The sequence below is a fragment of the Planococcus citri genome, chromosome 5, assembly GCF_950023065.1.
Source record: "Planococcus citri chromosome 5, ihPlaCitr1.1, whole genome shotgun sequence".
In the NCBI taxonomy this organism is placed as follows: Eukaryota; Metazoa; Arthropoda; class Insecta; order Hemiptera; family Pseudococcidae; genus Planococcus; species Planococcus citri.
The window spans coordinates 58,177,719-58,198,339 of record NC_088681.1 but is presented as its reverse complement, the minus strand read 5'-3'; the positions used below and the strand labels follow the sequence as shown (position 1 = coordinate 58,198,339).

The 20,621-nt window shown below is 31.7% G+C and overlaps 1 protein-coding gene across 3 annotated transcripts in view; it reads right to left on the bottom strand.

Moving 5' to 3' along the window:
- LOC135846580 (uncharacterized) overlaps positions 1-20,621 on the bottom strand; it is a 241,931-nt gene that overhangs the window by 86,519 nt on the left and 134,791 nt on the right. The gene's annotated exons all lie outside the window — the stretch shown is intronic.

Here is a 20,621-nt window from a genome sequence, read left to right as displayed (position 1 = left end):
GGTATTCTCGTAGCTCAAACTCGTACATATCCAAGCCACAATATACGATGCTCTCTGCTACAATTAATCATTTCCCGAGTCGACTCGAATAGATCTGTGCACAGTGCACACGGAAGCTCTTACAGCCTCCTCGCTGTACTCGTACATCACACACGATAGCTCGTAATTCTTCATCTCTCCCCTTGTTTCCCTCGACACACGGCCATGGCCAGCCGCTGAGCGAAGAGCGGACCTCTGTACTGTAAAATCCACATTTAGTATTTACCCGCCAAATTGTTCATCCTTTCGTTGCACATTACAGCATTTTTTTCATCCTTCCCAACCACACTCGAAATAAAAGAACACTGTTCGCATTCCGTTCCAGTCTCACAAATCACCGAGAACGCAGCAGGGTCAACTACGAACCCCGCAGGACAGCGCACGTGAGCACGAACGGAATCTGTTTCCGTTGGCGAGTTCCAGATATGTATACGCGAGGCTGAAATATTTTCCAAAATGAGCCGGCGAATGTCGAGTCGAGTCGTATTCGATTATAAGACGAGGAAAAAAAGAAATAGAATAAAACGAAAGTAAAAAAAAAACGATCACCAGAGAAATTCTTTACTTCAGTTTAGAATCGATTCTTCTTCTGGAATCGAGTAAGTACATATAAATAAAGAGAAAAATTCCGCGACCGATGTGAAAAATAGCCTTAACGTTTTCAGAATTCGACGAGGAGTTTTAATTAAAACAAAATTAGCTCGGTCACGCGTATAATTAACATTGACTTAGGTACGAAGTGATGAATAATAAATGAGACGATATTTGCTATTTATCAACTAGGCGATGCTCTTATAAATAATACGACCGTACTCGTCTAATGACACTTTGAACAGTACTTGCCTACTTTTTTTTTTCAAAAAGGAAACCCATCATTTGCAATATACGTACAAACCTAATCAGCAGCTTCTCTACAGCCCTCCTCCCTCCTCCCAACCCACAGTAAAAATTTCAATGTCACTTGCCATGAAACTGAAAACTTTTCAATGTTATTCTTCGACTTTTTATGTACTCGTACCAACGCGAACTCAAAGGAAAATGCTCATTTCATCGAAGCTAAAATGTACACTTTATTAAACGTCTTTTTACCTTATACCAATTTGTTCAGCTCTATTTTTATTGCCGAATAAATCATTGAAGGATGTAAGAAGAATACAAGAGGGGGAGAGAGAGAGATGATGCTTGATGGTACTCGATTACACGATCTTTAAATTCACATTTTAGGGGCGCAGCATGACGAATGAAAAATCATATTGAATTAAGCCACCCTAACTCTTAACTCCTTAGGTGGTACTTTTTCTTCCATTTCTGCGTGATAGTCTACGTGTTCACTTTATTTAATGATGCTGGAGCTGGATGGAGAGAACTGACGAGTCAAAATTGCCTCGAGTTTGTTATTTTCTCTCTATTCCTCTTACTCGTTTCCAAGGCAGGGAATAAAGGTTTTGAAAATTGATACGTGCTGGATGCGCAGGTTAATTTATAAATTATAATCAAATTTGAAGAAAAGTTGGACGCCAGTGGGAAAAGAAGAGAGATTGGTTTATAGAAATGAGGTACAGAAAATTGAAATCGAAAGTGAAGTGCTTTCAGTATTTCTATTTTTAAAAAAATAAATCGAAACGATTTACTTTCATTTTTTGATTTTAAAGCGATGATATATCATTGAAAAAAATGATATAAAACTGACCTATGAGTTCCGAAAGTAATATTACAGTTCAAATAAAAAAATTATGAAAATATTGAGTCATGTAGGGTTGAAAAAAAAAGGGAAAAAATTATTAAAAATTGAATTTCTAATTAGAAAATTGATATTTATGTATCTAATGTTTTAACTTCAAGACCCCTCTCGCGAAAACCAACAAATCGTCAAAACGCAGTAAATGCTCCAATAGGGGGGGGGGGGGGGGTGTCACATCCTTAACAAATTTTGGAATATTTTTCAGGTGAACTATTTTTTTTTTTTAGAAAATGTGCTGAAGGCTCCAGGATGCTCCAAAAGTACTCAAAACCTTCCTCAATTGTTTTGAAGGGGAAGGGGAAGAGGAATCCAGATTTTTGAAAAAAATTGCTCATAATTTTATATGTTTTCGAGGTTGATTGTAACTTGCTTCGAGTGCGTTAATTGGTAATTCCAGACTGGCAACTGGCAAGTGATTCATTTTTTTTCAATTTTCAAGTTGACTCGGTTTTTAATTTTAATTTTCAGAATTTTCAGTTTGACTGTCAATTTTTAATTTTATTCTCTATTTTTTATCCTACCGACTATACCTACCTAATCTTTGGATTTTTTGAACCATTTTCAGTTCTTCATTTTAAGATCAGTTTAAACTTAATTTTTAAAAATTTTCTGTTTTATTTTCAATTTTTTGACTCCATCTTCAAAGTTTTCAGTTTTTGATTTCATTTTCAGTTCGTAGTTTTACTTCAGAACTTCCATATTTTCAGAAAAAGTGTTCTCATTCTATTTTAAAAGAATCTTAAAAATGATATGATTTTCAGTTTTCAATTTTATTTCAGTTTCAGACCATTTTCAGTTTTTCATTTCATTTTATGTTTTTGATTCAATGTTCAAAATTTTAAATTTTTTTCATTTTTTTAGTTTTTGGGTTTATTTTTATTTTCAAATATTATTTTCAGAGTTTTCAATTTTATTTACATTTTTTCTAAAATATTTCCATTTTCAAAATTTATTTTTCAGTTTTCAATCTCAATTTCTAAGTTCTCGTTTTTCTTTGCTGTTTATCATTCAAATTTCAGAAATTTCAATTTCATTTCTATAGTTCTCAACTTCATCTTCATTTTAAATTACAACTTTTTTTTGATTCAGTTAATTTATGTTTACTCGTAGCTTTCAATTTCATTTTCAAAATCATCTGTTTCTTTTTCAGTTTTCAGCTTAATTGTCAAAAATGTTCGGTTTCATTTTCAATTTTTAATTCCATTTTCGTTTTTTAACCTTATATTTTCAAAAATTGTTTTTATTTTTCAAGTTTTTACATTTTATTTTGAGTTTTTCTACTCAATTTTCAGAATCTTCAATTTCATTTTCAGTTTTTCTTTTCAATTTTATTAAAGGAGCTTGATTTTATTTTCAAAATAATTTGTTTTTATTTTCATTGTTCAATTTAATTTTTCATTTTCAAATTCATTTTCACTGTTTGCAAGTTAATTTTCATTCTTCAATTATATTTCCAAATTTTCAATTTTATTTCTAGTTTTTTAATAGGTTCAAATTGCAGCGTTTTTTTATTTCATTTTTAGAATTTATTCTGTTTTATTTTCAATTTCCAATTTAATTTTAGGTCTTCAATAATTCAATTTTCCACTTATGATTATGTTATCAGAATTCTCAATTCAATTATTTTCAATATTTTCAAAGTTTGAGGTTTTATTTCCAGTTTTTTTTTTGTTTTTTTTTAAATTTCACTTCAGAAGTTCTCAGTTTTATTTCTAGTTTATTTTCATTCAAAAAAAAAAAAAAAATCAATTTCATTTCTAGTTTTTAAATTCAAGTTACAGCGTTTTTTATTCAATTTTCTTCGGTTTTATTCCCCGAGTTTTCAATATTATTCTCAGTTTTTCAAGTTTGGTGATTCTCAGAATTTTTCATTTCGTTTTTAGATTTTAATTTTACTTAATCCAGCAGGGTTCTTAACTTGATTTTCTGCTTTCAACTACATTTTTAATTTAAAAATATTTCATTCTCAGTTTTCATTTTATTTTCAGAATTTTCGGTTCTATTTTCAATTTTGAAGTTTGTTTTCAGTTTCTCATTTATTAGGTAATTTTCAGAATTTCCAATTTTTCATTTTACCTAGAATCCTCAACAAAATTTTTGATTTCATTTCCACTTTAAGTAGGTATCTGTCAGTTTCATTTTATTGGTCCAAATTTCATATCATTTTGAAATTTTCTAAAATTCGAATCATAAACTTTGCTGTCTGAAATTTTATCTGGTCATTAAAATTCAAAAATTATTCAAGAAGATTGTTTTAAAAGTTAGAATTTTTCAATATAATTTTGAAAAATAAATTTGAAAACTTTCAACTTTTTTTTTTGAAATACGTATATTGAACAAGTTTCTTTGCCTTCGGAAATGTCTCAAAGTTTAATAACTAATTTATTGAGCAAATCATCTTCCCCTATAATATCCAATAGAAATGACACGTTTATAATTTGTGTACCTATCTCCGATACCTATCCAAGGAAGCATTTGAATTTCAAATCATTCGACTCGTTCAATTTATGTACTTCCTATAAAGGTGTTTAAATTGTTAGAAAAATCTCAAACACAAAGTTTCTATGTATCTCAAAAAAACGTAATAATATTGTTTTTGCAACTTTCACTTTCATTCTAAATATCGAGTTCTAAATTCAAAAGTATACTCAGAATTCATCGTTCCTTTCGCCTCAAATTCCCATCAACTTTAGACAGACGAGCAAATACTTAACCCAGCCTCCAACAAAGAGTGAAAAAGACGTTGCTTTTAAATAAGGCCTTATGCAAATCTAATACCTCCTAGATATCACATCGAAGGGACTATGAATTTTAAAATTTTTCCCAACGCTTGGGAAATAACCGAAGCTTATTTAAAATTCATCAAGTTCTCGTTGAATTTTAGCATGACCTTTTTTCCCTTTATTGTTCCTCTCTCCATTTTTTTTTTTTCATTTTTTTGCAACACAGCAAAAATTATATACATACGAAGCAGCGTGCGGTTTTTTACACCATAATTTAACATCGCAACCTAACGATGTAGGTATTTTTTTTCCTAAGAATTTCAGCAGGAAAAGGTCGTCGAAGGGAGGAGGGAGAGGGTGGGAATAGTAATTGTAGCTATTAGGACTAGTACTTTTACGTTAGGTAATAGGTATATGGTACGCCTGTCGATTGATTTTATCTGCAGATTTTTATACAGGTATAGTAAGTAGGTTCTTACAAAGAGGAAATTTTCTGTTCCCTCGAGTCAATTAAAGTAGTGAATTGAAATAAAAAAGGCTCGCAAAACTATTCGATTCGGCATTTGTACTGTACTTTGTTCTTTTTTTTCGCTCTACTGCATAGATATCGATCGAGAGAGATACGAAGATGAGAAAACAGAGAAAAGGAACAAAAAAACGATAAGTGGATTCTGTTAGTTTATTCTTTCAGCTGTGTATTATATTATTGTTGTAATGTCCTTGTCTCAAAAATAGAGAAAAAAAAAGAATCGTTTTTACCATTAAATTCCCCAATACAGTCGACTATACGTGGATATACTTTTTTATTATAATACAAAAAGATTTCCAATAGTTTAGCCAGTGAAATTGTACCCACGTTATACGATGAATGGTAAAAGCTCTCTAATGCATTTCGAGCAGCCACCTCCGCTGATGCGCTCAGAAGGTCACGTTTGTTTGGAAGAAATTTCGTGAATAGGTCGAGGTTCCTCGAGCTGTAAGTGTTGAAAATGTCGATATCGAGCCGGAGCTGTGCCTGTGCTGGGTTGTAAGGTAATTACATCGGTGTACGAGTATAACTATTCTGCAGTAGGTACACACAGAGAGTGATTCGGATTACACTGCGGTGTAATTACAAGCTGGCTCGGTGCTCGTGTACGAACCGTTGGCGACAATGGCCCGGTACCTACAAGAGGTAATTAAAATCTCACCCCCTGGCCCCTTCCCCACCCCTTTGGCCCTTCACTTTACATCACGCAAATATATTATAGCACTGCGTTTTCTTCGAGTTCGAGTTGCAATCATCGATCGCGAGAGTTACTCGAGGTACTACGAGTAAATTGAGCCGTATAGAATTAAAAAGTCGTTCTAACTCGTGTTATGGTGTAAACTTTTACTTACGTTAATCGCGCCCACGAATTTCTTATAGTATTGTATTTCGACTATATACGATGAGGAGTCCGTGGTACCCCCGAACAACAGTCTAATGTAACAATACAATGGAGAAGTGACGTAATGGCGCCGGAGTATTCGATGTGCTCGCTGCTCGAGTCTCTATGACGAGAACTTGTGACTTGTGAGCTAAATTAACAGCTAACGAAGCGCTTTTTGTAGACCAATTTCGTTTAATATTCGGTCGTTGAACGGTTTAGGAAGAGTTCAGCTGTGTGTTGTAAGAGTTGTGAGATGTCAAATTGTCGATTTTTATTTTTAAAAGGAAGGGAAGTGTTTTAGATTAGTGACCCATTTTCGATCTCTTTAAAATTCATTGCAAATTTTTTCATTTTCTTGAGCAATTTATCTAAGGTACTAAGTGTTTTGTGAAAATTAGATGTAAGATGTACTGTAAAACTTTGAATAGGTAGTGTTAAAAAGCACATAAAATATATCTTCTTTTTTTTTTTTGTAGGCTTAATTGCAAATTCACGTAAAATACCCTTTGATAATAGCTCAAAATTGATAGAAAAATTGAAAAAAATGGAATAAAAAACGTTAAAACGGATAAGATGTTATCAAAAAATTTTCCAAAAAAACATAATTTTATAAAATATTTCAAGTTTGCTCGAGATATCCATCTTTCTCAAAATTGATATCAACATAGCTATGAAAAAATAGTAAAAAATTATCTAAATATAAAACTGGAAAAAATTATGAAATGTTGTCTGACTAAGCAAATGTCACACGATTGAAACCATTTTTTTTTTTAGGTTACCCCCCCCCCCTTGGAGAAGTGCTGGGGGCTGTGGATTGATCCAATTGAAAATCTGACGTCATATTCGTATTCAGCGTCACTAAAAACATACTATTTGATGTGTCGCACGGAAAAACCCCTATTTTGAACTTTGACCCCATTTGGGGAGGTGCTGGGGGCCGTGGATGGGGTCCAATCAAAAATCTGACGTCATATTCGTGTTCAGCGTTACCAAAAACATACAATTCGATATATCACATGCCCTAGATTTTTTTTCGAAAGTTTTGCCCCAAATTGAGGGTGGGGGTGCTCCCTTTCTACATAAGAGATCCCATTTCGAAACTTGAATATTTAGAAAAAAAACATCGAAAGGTACATATATGAAAATTTTCAAGAATTTTAAATTGTAGCTCTCACTTACAGCGCCATTTTTAAAATTGAACTTTGAATTTGAAAGTTCAACTTTCAAATTTTGAAAATTTCAAAATGCTTAAAAAGTTCAAAATTCAATACCCTTTCGAACTATGAAATCAGTTTTGATCAAAGTATCATAGTTTTGGAGGAATGCGCTGCTAAAGTTGAGTACTTCGAGACAATGTGAAAATAATGGAAACCCCCTCACCCGGACCCCGGAGGGGGATGGGACCAAACTGATTGCGGATTTCTTACTTGCTGGGTGGGTAGATTATTATTAAAAAAATTTGAGCGAAATCGAAAGATATGACTCAAAAAGGTTGGTCAAATTGATATGGAATGACACGAAAATTATTCTGAAAATTGGATCAAAAAATAGTAAATGAAATTGAAACTGAAAATTGAAATTGGCTACTTTGAAAATGAAATTAAAAACGGAGAAATTCGAAATTGAAAATTATTCTGAAAATTGGATCAAAAAAACAGAAGATGAAATCGAAAACTTGAAAAACGAAATCGAAAACTGAAAATGAAACAGAATATTTTGAAAATGAGATTAAAACTGAAAATGAAACTGGTTAAAAATAAAATTAAAAACGGAGAAATTCAAAATTGAAATTTATTCTGAAAATTGGAACGAAATCGAAAACTGAAAATGAAATAGAATATTTTGAAAATGAGATTTAAACTGAAAATGAAATTTAAAAAGGAGACTTTTGAAATTGAAAATTATTCTGAAAATTGGATCAAAAAACAGAAAATGAAATCAAAAACTTGAAAAATGAAATCTAAAATTGAAAATAAAATAAAGAGCTGAAAATAAAATAAAGAGCTGAAAGTAAAATAAAGAGCTGAAAATAAAATAAAGAGCTGAAAATGAAATTGAAAACTGAACATGAAATTGAAACTTCTGAGAATGAAACCAAAATGTGAATTTGAAAGTGAAAACTCAACAAATATTCAAAACGAAACATAAAATTGGAAATGGAAACAAAAGCTGAAAATTAACTGAGTTGATAATATTCTAAAAATGACATCAAAAACTGAAAATGAAAACAAAAATTGAAAGCGAAATCAAAATCTGAAAACAAAATGGAAAACTAAAAATGAAATTGAAAACTCAGAATTCAAAAAATGATGCCCAAAAATTAAAAACAAAACATGAAATTTAAAATGAAATCAAAAACTGAAAATTAATTTGAAAACTTTGGAAATTGAATTGATAATTCTAAAAATGAAATCAAGAACCGAAAATGAACTTGAGCGTTTTGAAAATGAAATTTAAAACTCAAAAAATGATTCAAAAAATTGAAAATAAAAACTAAAATTGAAAATGAAAACAAAGATTGAAAACAAAACATGAATTTGAAATGAAATTGCAAACTGAAAATAAACTCGAGAGTTTTGAAAATAAAATTGAAAATTCTGAAAATGAAATCAAAACTTGAAAATTAATTTGGGAGTTTTGAAAATGAAAACAAAAATTTTAAATGAAATCAAAACCTTAACATAAAAATATGGAAAACTCAAAATAAAATTGAAAACTGAAAATGAAATTAAAAACTGAAAATGAAATTAAAAACTGAAAATGAACTTGAGAGTTTTGAAATTAAAATCGATAATTCTAAAAATGAAATTAAAAACTGAAAATGAAAACACAAATTGGAAATGAAATCGAAAGCTAAAAATAAAATGGAAAACTGAAGATGAAATCAAGAAATGAAAATAAAATCAAAAACTGAAAATGAAATTGAAAACTAAGAAAATGACATCAAAAATTGAAAATATTATAAATTGAAAACTAAAAATGAAATTGAGAATTCTGAAAATGAAATTGAAAACTCAGAAAATGATATGAAAAATTGAAATGAAAACTAAGATTTAAAACGTAACCCAGTATTGAAAATGAAATCAAGAACTGAAAAATAACATATTTTGAGAATAAAATCGAAAATTGAAAATGAAATTTAAAAAGCCAAACGAACTGAAAAACTTTCAACTGAGGTAAAGAAAAATTGAGGAAGCATCAAAAAACATAATATTGGATTCGACTAAATTACAGGAGCTCGATTTTTGGAGGACTTGAAGAAATTCAAATTCTCTTCTCTTTTTGATAGAAAAAAAAATCAAAATTTGATAAAAATAAGATAGAAAGAGGAAATTATTCATTTTTTATTTTCGACTTCTCAAATTATTTCGTGGTGGTTTCGAATCGTTCTGGATCTGGAGCCTCTAGCACATTTCTCGAATTTTTCAGTGTTCAAAAAGTTATCATCTGAAAGGGGGGGGGGTTGAAATTCAGCACCTATAAATTCGTATCAACTACTTTCTGTGATGTTTCAAATCAATTTAGGTGCGATTTGTAAATATCTATTTGTTTCTGTTTGCTCAAATTCAAATTTTTTCCCAGCAATTATTTTTGGAAAACATGAATAGGCTTCTTCATTTAAGTTTTTTACACCTTCATATTCTGTAAACGATAAATTTTCGATGTTTTTTCAAAAAACTGGAGAAAATTTTGAAATTGAACTGACATGAACAGATTTTTAAAATGTTAGTCTGAATTGATCAAAAATATCACAAAGACGGTTAATCTGAGTTCATCTGCGTTTTAGTTCATTTTGATCCATTTTTATGCCAATCTCTCCACGTCAAAGGCTCCAGAACACCTTGAAACTATCATTAATCCATTTTGGAAGGTTCAAAATGGGATGTGAACTAAATTTCAGCTTTCTCTGCCTCAATTTTTATCAAATTTTCGTTTGTTTTTTTTTTTTTACATGAAAAATCTAACGTGTAAAATGAAAATACCCTTTTCACACATTCCACCGATTACTCTTTCACCGCATCGAGGTTTAAAATCCGCACATTTTACCTCATTTCCTCACACCTAACGTAAGTTCCAAACAAACAAACACCAGCTCACGGCCATCACCTCGCTCACTTACTTATGCTCTCAACCTCTCTTTAATTTCACCTCACAGAAAATCTAAATAAGCATCTACTTTTCCTCTAATTACCATCGTATCCTCTCTAGAAAACAAAAGAATGGCCGTTTCGGCTTCGGCTCCACACATCCAACTCGTTTAATCGGATTACCTTGCTGTAGCAGTTATACATATATACGTAGCTGTAGCTGTTTCTGAGGCCGGGGAAAAGTTTTCGAGCACTCTTGCAAGGTTCAAGGATACTCTAGAGTCTAGAATATATACTTCAGAGAGCTGTATGGTATATGCTATTCCGAAAGACACGAGTACGAATTGCCTGATAAAAGAATAATCCGATAAAAAAAATTGTTTACAAACCTCTCAGCAGCGGCGTTATGGGAAAAAAATGTAAGGAAAGAAAAATGTACATACGACCAAGCTGTTTCTTTCGGTTGCCTGGTAGATATTACATATACATGTGTGCAATATATTGATCGCCATTATCAACATCTTATACACAGACAGCTAAATAATAGGCGAGCAAAAAGCTATATAGCTAATTTGCCTGCCATTGCTTTTTATACGTATAATATCGCACCCTCTGTAAGCAATTATCTTGTAAAATTTCACTTTGAATCGAATGAGTGGGTAGGATAAGTCTCTCTATAGGTATTCGTATTCGATAAACGAGGCTTTCCCACGAGAGTCCTTATTATCCTACTTAACCTATTTATCGCCGAATGGAAATTTTCATTAATTATCTCGTCCATCGTTTAAGATAATAACATAAAACCCAACGACTTATGTCTTATATTCCAATTTTCGATAACAAAGCGAGCTAATAAATGAAAAATTTCACAGCTCGAACCCATTCAGAAGCCACGCTCGAGTAGATATAAATTTAGTGAAATAACAAATGAAAATTTTCGATGAGCTCGTGTACCTATTGCAGATTGAGTTTATTCGAGTATCCATCCATCTATATATAAAGGAAAAAACACGCTGAAATTTTCGCATTCCCTGCAGAAATGAAGCACGAGTTTAAATTAATTTTTGGGCAAAGTATGGTAGACGGTGTCGAGGGAAGCAAAACTCATTTTTTTTCATTTTTTCGTTCAAAAAATAACTCATGACGCACCGGAGCTTGGAGCGATGCGACGCGACGTGTATTTCGATGCCTCGGGCAAGCTCGATCGATAATTCCAAATTCATATGTATCAGTTTTCTATTTGATTAGGCAAATTTTCATTTTCTCTCGTCTGCTGCGTTTCATCGAACCTTCATTCTCGTCTACCCCGGTTTATACTCGTAATATATCAAAATCAAAAACCATAGCGAAATGAAAAATGTACCCGTTCGAATGAAAAGATTACACATGTCGATTCTCTCGATATTATTTATTTCGCTACTGAAATATATGGTAACATGCTTTATTTAATAGGTGGATACGTACAAGGCTATACAAGGTGATTCGAAAAAATTCAAACAATTCATTTAGCCCAATTTAAGGTTCAGATCTTCCAGTTTTTTTTGATTTCTTTTCTGAATTTTTTTGTAGTTATTAGGAAAAGACTGAAAATTTCTATAATTTCCCCTCCCCCCACCACTGGGCAAGTGGAGTAGGGTCTGTTTTTTTTTCAGCTATTGAATTTCGTCGTGAGGTCCAACTTTGGAGTCTGATTGCTCTAGGCTGCTGAAACTTGGAGAAAATCTGTTTGTGACGTTTTGAAGACGATTCAGAGTAATTTCAGAAATATTGCCAAAAAGTTTAAACGTTCAAAGTTGAGCTTCTTTGAGGGTTTGATTTCCAAAAGCTTGCCAAATTTTAGAGTAATGATTTAAAAATTTGAAAAATAAATTTTTGAATATTATTTCACCAAAAATTGATTAGAAATCATGAAAAAAATCATTTTGAAATCACCGCAGAATAATTATTCGCCGAATCAAAAATTAAGCTCTAATCTCTCCTCAAAAAATTTACTTAAAAATCACATAAAAAAATTTATTAGGAATCATTTTTCAAGAAAATAATTTGGAATAGCTACAAAACAATTAATTGGGAATCACCTCAAATAAAAACATTCGTTTGAAATCTTCGCGAAAACATTCATTCAAAGTTACTGCAAAAAAAATGTAGGTATCTAATTTCAACACGAAAACATTCATTACAAAAAATTTATTTGAAATCTCCGCAAAAAAATGCATTTAAAATCACTTTAAAAAATTCGAAAAAATCCATCAAAAATACTTGCTTGAAATTACTGTAAAAAATTCTTTTGAAATCACCGAGAAAAAATTCACTCAAGATCGTCACGAAAAAATCTGTTCAAAATTATTACAAAAAAATCATTTAAAATCACCACAAACAAATTTAATTAACCAAAAAAATACACCAATGCCAATTTGTTGAACATTATTACGAGTATTTCCAATCTCAAAAAATTGAGAAAAATTATCAAAAATTCATCAAATTTCTTTGATTTTTTGAAATTGGCAACAATGGTCTAACAATTGTATTCCAAAATATTCTCCCAGTTTCAAAAACGACATTTTTCAATGTTTTAATTCTTAAAAGTGGTCTTGGATTTTGATGGCAATGACCTAGGTGATGCAGAATCTCAAATATTTCCTTCTGGAAATACGTCATTTTTTCCAAAACAGGTTGGGTTGGTGCTGGAGCGAAAAATCCTACTTTTTTCTGAAAATCTACTTTCTTTGAGTACCCATCCATATCTCCCCTCCAAAGGCATCTCCGCAGATGAAATTTTTTTCTAAAAGTCTTTCAATTCAAAATGAAGGTCTTCACTGAATTTGGTCAAAATCCTCCGACATTTTTTTTTCGCGATCCACTCTAATGTTCATGAATTTTATTCGATGCTCTCAAGAACTTCAAAAAAAAATGTCCTCGTCCCCTCCCCAATTTCCACGACAATTTGAGGCTTTGATGGAGCGTTGAAGAGGCTGAATCAAAAAATTATTCCATAAGGTATTTTGTATTCAGAGCTCCCAAAAATCTAACAATATGCTACACGATTTATTCAATTTTTTGGAAAATCTGCAGACTCATTTCTTTCTCAAAAAAAAAGAGAGTAAATTCGGAAACCGAAAAAAAAAACTCGAAAAACTAACCAAAAAATAAACAAAACGTGGGCAAAACATTTCGATTCAGAAAAAAGTCATCAAAAAAGAACAAAACTTTTCGTTTTTAATTAAAATCTTGAAATAGAACTGGAGTTCGATAGAAAAGTGCAATTTTAGCAGAGCGAAATTTTTGGCATTTTTGAGCAAAATACTAAGAGAGGATTTTGCAATCCTTTGACAATTTTAGCAAAAGAAGGATCTTTTTAGTAAATTCTGGTAAAACAAGTGACAAATTTAGACAATTTCTGGAAATAAATGAGATTTTTTGAAATTTTTTGCAAAAAAAAAACGCAATTTTTAATCAAAAAAAATATTAGAATTTCTGAAAATTTAGACAAAATGCGAAACTTTTTGATATTTTTGGCAGAAAGCAAAACTTCGACAATAATTATGGCAAAAGGTAGGGCTTCTGGGCAATTTTTGTCAAAGAAACAATTTTTCGGCCATTTTGTTAAAAAACGAGGAATTTTCAACTTTTTAGAAATTATTGGCAAAAAGTGATGTTTTTTGACAATTTTTAGACTTCTAGATAATTTTGGAAAAAGTGACACTCAGCCGCAATTTTCCTGAAAATGAAATTTTTGGCAACAAAATAATATTTTTTAGCAATTTTGGTCAGAAAAGCTGAGCTATTTTGCAACTTTTTGGTAAAAAGCAGGACTTTATTCATAATTTTTGGTAAAAAAGCTCTATTTATGGAAACTAGATTTTTAAAGAAAAAGTGAGTTTTTTTTGCAATTTTGCTAAAAAAACGAGACTTATACAATTTTAGCAAATTGGCAAAAAGGTGATACTTTTTTCACAATTTTTGTCAAAAAAACGAAATTTGGAGAAATATTGCATATATTTTCTGAAATTTCAAAACAAAGTAACCAATCATGAGTCCTGTTGAAAAATGAATAATATGGATGTGTTGGAGGGATTGAATCAGAAAAATAAGTTCATAATTCGTATTTTTACATTTTCTTACATTTTGGTCCAGATTTTGGAGCTCCGTAACCCAAAACTTTTTGCGAATCCCATCATGAAAAATTCGTCGTTTCAAGTATCGTAAAATATACTCTTCCTGGATTTCTTTTTTCAAATTTTCAAATTTTAGCTCCAAAATTTGCCAAGCTTTTGAAAATTGAGTTCTCAAAAAAATCTCAACTTGGAAATTTTGAAATTTTTGGAAAATATTTTTAACACACTCAAATTTTTGTTTCAAACGCTGCAAGAATATGTTCTCCATGTTTCAAAAATATCTTTTGAAGATTGAGCTCTCAAAAAAATCTCAACTTGGAAATTTTGAAATTCTTGGAAAACATTTTTAACACACTAAATTTTTATTTCAAATTCTGAAAAGAGCAAGCCTTTTTCACCTATTCTAAAAGAGAAAAGTTGGGATCTAATGATAGAGATTTTAGGTATAATTATGTACTTCTCTTCTAACATATAAAACCTAAAATTGGGCTGAGTTCACATCGAAAATGGTTCACTCCGATTTTCTGATTCAACTTTGGAAGAAGGGGGGAGGGGTAGGTACTAGGTAATTGCCAGAAAAAACGCAAATTTCATCTTTCATGGGTACTCGTATTATTCGCCTAAAAATCAATCACAGTTATCTCGATTTTGTAGCCACAATTCACTCGTAATTTTCACCCACTTACAACTACTCGTACTCGACCCTTTATTTCTCACATGACAGTTTCCTATTCTGAGCTCTTCTCCTCACAGGAATTCCTTCCTTCAACCCTTCCGTGGAATGTTTTCTATAACGTTTTAGAAACCAAACTATAATCCGATATATCCGCATTCTTAATTACCATAATTAAGTGATCAAAACCGATTATACTGAAACCGATCGTGGAAAGAACCGGTATATTGGTCTATCTCGATAGATATTATTGTAAACACACATACCGAAGGTAATCCTGTACACCAATAGTATCACCTCCTCCTACTCTTACTCCTGGTTTATAAATACCTCTTTATATCCATTACACCGTTCAATTAGTGTTGTTGTCGTTTTACCGCATCGAAACACACATCAAGAAATTCTACTGTAAGAGTATATGAAACATCTCACGCCATAAACACGAATAGCTATGAGTGCCTAAGATGATCTACATTAAAAACAAAAATAAAAACAACACGCCATAGACAGAGAGATAGAGTGAGAGGGGGGGAGGCCAGAGGCCACGCGTTCCATTGACACGTAATATACACAGAATATTTCTACAGATCGAAGACAAGACGAGAGAGGAGAGGAATAGAGTTTACTCTCCAAGAAGTCGAGCAATGAGCACTGAGCAGATCTACACGAACGGGGTAAAATACGTATACAGTAACGTCATTTATTACGACAGTACGACGGCGAGTTAGTTTATACTCTCTCTGTCTATTTTAGAGCTCCATAATATCGTATCTTATAGGTTGAAATTTCCAAGACGTACCACTATACAGTTTAGTAGAATTGTTGCCAAAATTAATGATGTGCGAATTTCTCCTTATTCGAGACGACGACGAGTCGACGAACACTACGAACAGCCATCCATTTGTAATTTGAAATTTAAATTTATCGTCGAATAATTTTACAATAGTGTCGATAAAGCCCTTAGTATTATTAAGGCATAGGATAGATACAATCTCCATTACAAATCATCGGGCCGAGTGCGAGTGTTTTTCACGCCGTTATGCTCGAATTATACTATAAAGAGAGACGCGTTGCGAGATACGATCGATTGTTTATATAAAATATACTATACTTATAATAAGTACGAGAAAATACTCTCGTCAGTCGTCTCCTATAAACTTATAATGTCGTAATCTACTTTATTAATTCGTAATTTGTCGACCACGTCTGAGGATTAACTCGTTCCTTCGCGAAGCATTTTATAGGTAAGGTTTGGAGGCTGGGGCTCTTTTCTCTTCTGACGACGCGACGGGCGTCAATTTAGCATGCGGTATTTTCGAAAATTCTTGACGCATCGTCGAGCCTGAAACGTGTTCGGTGTTTGTTGAAGCTTGTGTCGAGCTTTTCGCTTAAAACGCTACTCTACTCTGAAAGCTTTATACGCGGTGCGAAACTAGGCCAACATTCTCGAGTTATCGAATATTTTCCAGCGGTTCTCGTATATATATAATTCTTTTGTTCGAATACGAAATAAATATCCTATCTTACTACTGGCATGGTGAACTATAAAAAATACCATTAATCGTTAATGTGTTCCACAAGTTGGTGAGTTGAATAATACGCCACGATGAACATTTTATGGTGTAATTTTTTTTGGAGATTAAATTCAGTTTAGATGATTTTGTTGAACTTGAACGTATTTTTCGAGAACTCCTCACAAAAAAATCAAAATTCGAAAAAATTCAATTTTCAATTTCAAACATCAAAAAAAGTTTAAATTTATTCAGTTGTCTTATTTTGACCTCTTTCTGACGTATTTCATGAAAAAGTTGATAAAAATTACACTCGCAACAAAAAAATAAAAATTCGTTCATTTTTTGAATCTTTTCGAATTTTGTTTTTTTTTTTGTGAGGAGTTCATTTCATCGAGTGAAAGGGGTTTTTCAACTTTTTCAACAGGTACGTAAAAATGGGGGTCAAATGGGTCAACTTCACCTATCAAAACTTTTTTTCATGTTTTAAATCAAAAAATCGCATTTTTTCGCAAACTTTCAATTTTTTTAAATCAACTTTGCAACATGTTACCATCCAAATTTTTTAATATGTTGTTGAGCATAAAAAGTTGTCCAAAATATATTTTTTTCAGAATTTTTGAGAGTCGGAACGATGTGAAAACTACGTTTTGAAACTTTTCGAGCTAATTTTTTGTACGAAAAAAAGTGACAACACTGATTTTTATGATATCACCAAAAAGCCTTTCAAAACCCCTAACTATGGGAAAATGTTCCATTTTGGTAGGTATCGCAGTTATTGAGTAATCCACTGCTGAAATGGATGATATTTTAGGTTCACTGAAAACTTTGACACCCCCTGGCTGCCTTTAAAAATGGGCTAGAGGGCTGCGATTTGCGCCATTGGCCATCCCTTCGGAAGGTATTTCCACAGGAAAAATTTCAAAAAAATCGTCGAACCCCCCTACACCACTTCTTGGGCCAATTGACGTGGAATGGCCCCAAGGTAGGTAATGGGAATTTTTGATGAAGATATTTTTTTTCTTCTTAATTTTTTTGACTGATTTTCACATTAGTTTAAATAATTTTATAGGTTTCTTATTGTTAGCTCAGTTTTCGCGTGATTTTTGTACTTTTTTTTATACACTGCACGTAGTGAACGGTTTTCATTTCAGTTTTGCCTCTTTTTTGTAAGAATTTTTGGCTTCTGAGAGAGTTTCAGTTTTTTTTTTTCAATTTTTGACATTTTGAATTTTTCTGATTTTTTTTGTATATTGTCATTGTTTAATGGTTTCGTTATTTTTTTCTCATAATTTCAACACTTTTAGTACGCAGAAATTCGGCCAATTTTTCTTTGTTTTTGGACAATTTTACAAAATGTTCACCACTTTTACAAAGTTTTCTAAATAAGAAGCCAATTTTTTCAATTCGAAGATGAATTCTACTGCTCTTTATATCACTCCTCCTTACATTTAGAGTAGCTTTTGATCGCATTCTGGTAACTTGAGATTGATTTGAAACACAATATTCATCTTAAGTTCCTTCAAAGACTAAAATAAAGTCGCAAATTTTAATCAAAAAAAAAAAACAACAAAAACATTTTTTTAAAAAAAAAAACAACAAAAACATTTTTTTTTTCAGAGTGGATAAAAATTTTGAAAAATGTGCATTTTACAATGTAGGTAAGTAAGTGGGTGTCTGAAAATCGTGGGCTTTCAACACTCTTGATTCTCAATTAAGGAGGAGGGAGGAGGGAGGGGATAGATACTGAAATACGTGTAACGAAAAAGCCATAAGAAAGTCTCTTCGTCTCGTCTACGGTCAAATATCAAGTGAAATGAACCTTCTTTTCGGAGATTTTCTTCTCATTATCTGAATGACATCCATAATGAGATGAGAAAAAAATTTTCATGCATTTTTCAGCCCTTCGTCCCCTCATCGTTTGTTTCTGGATTTTGAGGTGATTTATTGAATTACCTATTTTAAGCAATTTTAGATTTTTATTCTTAATATATGGTCATAGATGACGTTTTTTGACGAGAAAAACAATTGTAAATAGTTTTTGATCCCTTCTCTCTCAGCTCCACTAAAAGAAATTTTCTTTGAGAGATCGACTCCCATTCATTTCATCTTTTTCTTTTCAATGTGTCTCAGACATGTAATATCCTGTGATAAGAAAAAAATGCTCCAAAAATTGTCGAACTTCTCATCCCCTTTCTTTCAACTCCTCTTTTTTCTGAATTTTCAGCTGATTTGTTGCATTAGATATTTTGAACGATTTTCAATTAAAGCGAAAAAGAGAAGATGTTTCCAAATTATGATATTATGAATAAATCAACTTTCACAAAGATTTCTTTTCCCGATGGCCTCAGCTAATTATCTTCGATGGAAAATGAAATTTCTCACAAAATTTTGACTTTCTTTCCTCCCTTTCGCCTTTTCCCAAGATTTTTGGCTTATTTACTACGTGATTGATTTTGAATAATTTCATATTTCACTAAAAAAAAAGAAGGAAAATTTTCATTTTGAAATATGTACCTACACCTTTCCTCGCAGATTTCTTCAAAGTGGTCTCACAGCTGGTGTCCCTAGATGAGAAAAAACTGTTCTCAAAATTTTTTACCCCCTCCCCCTCTCTTATTTTCTTGAATTTTTACCCAACTTATCGATTTTTATCTGATTTATCGCATTATTTTGAATATTAGGTACGTTTTTAGGTAGGTAAAGATCAGTAAAAATTTTCTAGCGAAATCCACTCCCTTTTCTCAGATTGTTTTTCAAATAGCCTTAGCTGATATGTGCTTTGACGAGAAAATTTTTTTCAAAATTTTCGACTCCTCCCTCTCCTCTTTCTTAAAATGATTTTTAGCCGATTTATCGCGTTATTTTGATTAATTTTGTACTTCTGCAAAAATGAAAGAAAATATTTTTCTTCGTAAAATTGACCCTCACTCGCATTTTTTTCCCTCTTATGGCCTCATCAGAGTCAGATCACATCCTTATGATTGACGAGGAAAAAATTTGGTATTAACTCTTCCCTTCTTCATTTCTTTCCAAATTTTTAACCTATTTATGGCGTTATTTCAAACAGTTTTCCATTTCAGTAAAAATGAAATAAAAATTGAGGTTTTTGTTTGCCGTTTTTCTCCTCACATTTTTGGCTTACATTTTCAATTTTCTCAGCATTCGAAGATTTCAAAATTGAAAAACTGGGACAAATCAAAGAACCAAACCAATAATTATTTCAAGAATTATTTTTCCATCAAAAGTTCTTTTCACGTTTGGTTTTTTTCTCGCATTTCATCACCTTATAATAGCTGAAAATTGTGCGAAAATTAGTAATAAAATCTTGTTATTCGTGCTTAAGTATATCTAATTTTTTCTCCAGTGAAAATGTAAATTCATCAGTGTTCTTATTGATAAATTCAAAAAAAAAAAAATAAAAATAAAAAATGTATCTCCCTTTCCTCTCACTTGAATTTTTCTACGCAATTTTTCATCCTCAGTAATATTTCATCAAGCAGAACGAAATTTCCAATATTTCTTAATTGTTTTTTGAATTTCAATTCGTCCTTACTTCTTCTCAAAAATAAAGAGGAGACAGTTTCCTGACTTGATTCAACTTAGGTGCTTTCACCCCCCCCCCCATTCTTCCCATCACTAATTTTCAAACGTCAAAAATTACTATAGGTAAATTGAAAAACTTCCAGAAATACGAGCAAAAAAAAATTAAAAATATTTCATCGGTTAAAATTTGTAGGTATGTAATTTCTTTTCAAAGTTTCGACCTTGCTGCTCCCTTCGGGAATTTAATCAATTTTCCAACATTAAATATGAAAAATAGTAGGAACTTCATAACTCTCACCTTCACTCTCCACAATTTGTTCGAAATATTTGACAGAATCACCCCTCCCCCCTCCCTTCTCCACCTTCTCACCAATATCGTGTCAGTCCTTTTCTCCAGAGACTAAGACAGGATTAATAAATGTAAGGTAGGTACCTATAGCCATAGAAACAAACTCTTTTCATTTTTTTTTTTCATTTACAATCTGAAAAAATAAAACGAAGACGATACAGAAAAAATTCACCTTGATATGATCTCTTCTCCCCCAATAGCTGAGTTAGGTACCTAATTTAATTCTACTCCATTTCTTTCGAATTTTCACCATCGAACTCGATTCTCTCTAGCGGTTTATACACGACTCCAAAATAGAAAAAAAAAATAGAAACGATGAGAAAAAAAATGGGGCAATATTTCCGAAAAGTTGGCCGATTTTTTGGCATGTTTACAATATATTTTTACGTGTACAGTGTACGCGAATGAACGATGATGAGGGGGC